The sequence below is a fragment of the Herpailurus yagouaroundi genome, unplaced genomic scaffold, assembly GCF_014898765.1.
Source record: "Herpailurus yagouaroundi ecotype Mexico unplaced genomic scaffold, PumYag 186, whole genome shotgun sequence".
Lineage (NCBI taxonomy): Eukaryota > Metazoa > Chordata > Mammalia > Carnivora > Felidae > Herpailurus > Herpailurus yagouaroundi.
In genome coordinates, this window is record NW_024412417.1 from 33,043,517 (window position 1) to 33,047,472 (window position 3,956).

Below are 3,956 nucleotides of genomic sequence, written 5' to 3' on the forward strand. Positions count from 1 at the left end.
GGCACCCGGCTGGCTCAGTCAGTAGAGCATGAGACTCTTGACCTCAGGGTCATGAGTTCAAGCTTCATGTGAAGCATAGAGATTTTAAAAAAGGATAGGGGGAAAAAAGGATCTTAGAGGACATAGGAGCAAAATAAGACTTTTGAAAATGTGTAATTCTAACATATTTACGAAATAAGAGAAGATACAACACCTATGGAAAAATAGGATTCTGTACAAGTAGGAACAGCCAGAAAACAAAAATTATTTCTTGAAATTCGCAATATGATAGTCAAAATGAAAAAATTAGCAAAAAGACTGGAAGATAATATGGAGAAACATTTCTTTAAAAGCAGACAACAGGGGCGCCTGGGTGGCGCAGTCGGTTAAGCGTCCGACTTCAGCCAGGTCACGATCTCGCGGTCCGTGAGTTCGAGCCCCGCGTCGGGCTCTGGGCTGATGGCTCGGAGCCTGGAGCCTGTTTCCGATTCTGTGTCTCCCTCTCTCTCTGCCCCTCCCCCGTTCATGCTCCGTCTCTCTCTGTCCCAAAAATAAATAAACGTTGAAAAAAAAAATTAAAAAAAAAAATAAAATAAATAAAAGCAGACAACAGGTAATATATAAAATAGAAGATAAGTGACAGAATTAAAGAATCAGGCCAGGAGGTGCAAGAAAGTTGAAGATAACACAGTCTGAAAATGTAAGAGAGAAAATTGTCAAGTGTCTAAAGAGAGAAAAGTGTCAAGTGTCAATTCCTCAAACTGAAGGTCATTTGTTCCCAGACCAGGAGAGTTCACTGAGGGCTCAGAACACGAGATGAAAAAAGACCCACTTTAAAGTATGTCATCACACTTTATTGTCATCAGATTGCTAGAGAACAAAAAAAGATCTTAAAAATCTCCAGCAGCAAAGTCAAGGGATGTCAAGGGAAGTTCAGTAAAAAAGGATCCCACTTCAAATATAGTCAATGGTACAGTAATAGCGTTGTGTGGTGACAGATGGTGGCTATGCTTGTGGTGAGCATAGCATAACTTATAGAATCACTATGTTGTATACTTGAAACTAATACAACATTGTATGTCCATACTCAATGAGTATGCAACTCATTTGCATATACGACTGTACTAAAAAAAACTTTTTTAAAGGATCCCATTTCAGAACCGTTTCAGACATCTCAACACTAATGTTGGAAGCCAGAAGACAAATGAACAATAACTTCAAAATTCTGAAGAAAATTACTTCCAATCTGTAATTCCATATCCTGCAATCCAGCGTGAAGGTAGATTATAACCTTTTTAAACATTGAAGTCTCAAAATATTTATGTCCCAAACATCGTATCAGGAAGAAACTGGAAGATGTGCTCCATCAAATGGAAGGAATAAAGCAAGAGATCCAGGAGATGGGAAGTTGCAGGACAGCAGGTCTAGAGAACTCCCAGGCTACATGGGTGCAAGGCAGTGGAAGGCTTTGGGAGTGTGCCTCTGACAAAGAGATGGACTTTATAGACTTTTGTGATGTATTTGAAATATTGAAAGGAGAATTACACTTCTGGGGGAGAATTTGGGAGTGGATTAGTGATAGGTGCCTAGAAAATTAAGCAAACAAAAACTGAGGCAATTAACTCTAATAAATATTTTTTTATTATTTTATTCCAGTATAGTTTACAGTGTTATATTAGTTTCAGGTGTTCACTATAGTGACTCAACACTTCTTTTTTTTTTTTTTTTTTTTTAACGTTTATGTATTTTTGAGACAGAGAGAGACAGAGCATGAACAGGGGAGGGTCAGAGAGAGAGGGAGACACAATCCGAAACAGGCTCCAGGCTCTGAACGGTCAGCACAGAGCCCGACGCAGGGCTCGAACTCACGGACGGTGAGATCATGACCTCAGCCGAAGTCGGATGCCCAACCGACCGAGCCACCCAGGCACCCCGTGATTCAACACTTCTTACAGCACCCAGTGCTCATGACAACAATTAAGTGCACTCCTTAATCCCCATGACCTATTTCCCCAGCCTCCCACCCACCTCCCCTGTGATTACCATCAGTTCTCTATAGTTAAGAGTCTGTTTCTTGGCTGCCCCCCCGTCTCTCTCTCTCTCTCTCTCTCTCTGTCTCTCTCTCTTTTACTCTGCTCATTTGTCTTGTTTCTTAAATTCCACACATGAGTGAAATCATAAGGTATTTGTCTTTCTCTAACTTATTTCACTTAGCATTATACTCTAGCTCCATCCATGTCATTGCAAATGGTAAGATTTCTTCTTTTTATGGCTGATCTACTAAATAGAAATTACATTAGGGAGAAATTATAATAAATTAAAGGATCACAGGTAAATAGTATTCACAAGATTATAATAATACAGAATATTTATTTAGCCAAAAATTGTGATGTATCTTAAATAGGGCAGATGTGGGGAAGGGAAATGTCTTACCTCAGACTGCCATAACAAAATTGCATGGCTTACCAGGAATGTATTTCTCACAGTTCTGGAGGCTTAAGTCCAAGATGAAGGTGTGAGCAGGTACTTTTCATTCTGTAGCTTGTAGGCAGCATCCATCTCACTGTGTGCTCATACACCTTCTCTGCAAGTGTGGAGAAAGAGGGAAAGCAAACTTCCCTCTTACAGGATGCTAATACGATCACGAGGGCCCCATCCTCATGACCTCGTATGACACTAATTACCTTCCCCAAACCCCTTCCCCAAATACGAACACGTTGAGGGTTAAAGCTTCAACGTGTGAAGGGGGTGGAGGGACACAAACATTTAGTCCATAACAAGAAGAGTGTGCCTGTGTGTGTGTTTGTTGATATGTTTAGTGTGGTAGAGCAAGAAAGTGGGGAGTAGGAAAGCTAAATCCTTATCTTGCATAGTAAGTGTACCAGCCAGGGTCTAGAGAGCAGTACACTCTAAATGGGATGATTTGAGGGGGGTTTATATACAAAGGTGTGACAATTGGCAGGAAGGAACAAGAGATCGTGCAATATTCCAGGGCTTAGTAGCAATTGCCTTGTTAGCAACCCTAGGCCCAGAGAGCTAAATGGAGTACGTGGGGACCACAGTCTAGAATGAGAACCAAGCAGAGTGGCCCTTCTAAAGAGAAGCAGTGACCTCCAGTTGAGGACATAGCCAGCTAGAGCAGATGGTCAAGGAGGGAGTCAGGGGAATAAATATTCTCATCTCACTGTCTTTTATCACTTGCTTTCTCTAATCTCCTCTCCAACTTCTCCCAACTAGAGGAAAAACTCAGCTGGAAACCAGAGTGCCTATTCATAAACCCATTGCTGTGGCCCAGACAAGTGAATTTCTCTGAACAGAGAGGAAGGAGAAGAAGAGTAGATCCAAGGGACAAATGGAAGATATCCAACACAATAATAAAAAGAAGCAGAAGAAGAAGACGAAGACGAAGAAGAAGAAGAAGAAGAAGAAGAAGAAGAAGAAGAAGAAGAAATAATAGGCATGTAATTCTATTATGTACCCAAAAGAAACCTAAAGCAGTTGAAAATAAGTCCCTATCCAAAATGAAAATTGGAAATGGGGAGACACTGGAATGGGAATTTCTTCTTTTTCTTTTTCTTTTTTTTAGTATATTTTGTAGAACAATTTGACTTTTATAACTAAGTAGAACTTTGATAAAAATAATTTTTAAGTGTTCTTTGTATTTGCAATGAGAAAATCACTGATGACCTTTTGCCCTGCAATTTCAGTTAAGTGATGGGAATTGAGGTCAGATTATAGTGGGTTGAGAAGAGAAGCTGAGATGATTGGGAAATGAATTCTAAAAGCCAGCCGGGGGTGCCTGGGTGGCTCAGTCGGTTAAGCGTCCGACTTCAGCTCAGGTCATGATCTCTCGGTCTGTGGGTTCGAGCCCTGCATCAGGCTCTGTGCTGACAGCTCAGAGCCTGGAGCCTGCTTCAGATTCTGTGTCTCCCTCTCTCTCTCTGCCCCTTCTCAGCTCATGCTCTGTCTCTGTCTCT

General features: G+C 41.1%; 1 long non-coding RNA gene across 1 annotated transcript in view; it reads left to right on the forward strand.

Annotated features, from left to right (window-relative positions):
• LOC121042959 (uncharacterized) overlaps positions 1 to 3,360 on the forward strand; it is a 9,043-nt gene extending 5,683 nt beyond the window's left edge. Inside the window, exon 2 of the long non-coding RNA XR_005796559.1 lies at positions 3,217 to 3,360. This is a non-coding gene — a long non-coding RNA (uncharacterized LOC121042959). The remainder of the gene's footprint in view (positions 1 to 3,216) is intronic.
• The last annotated feature ends 596 nt before the right edge of the window (positions 3,361 to 3,956 follow it).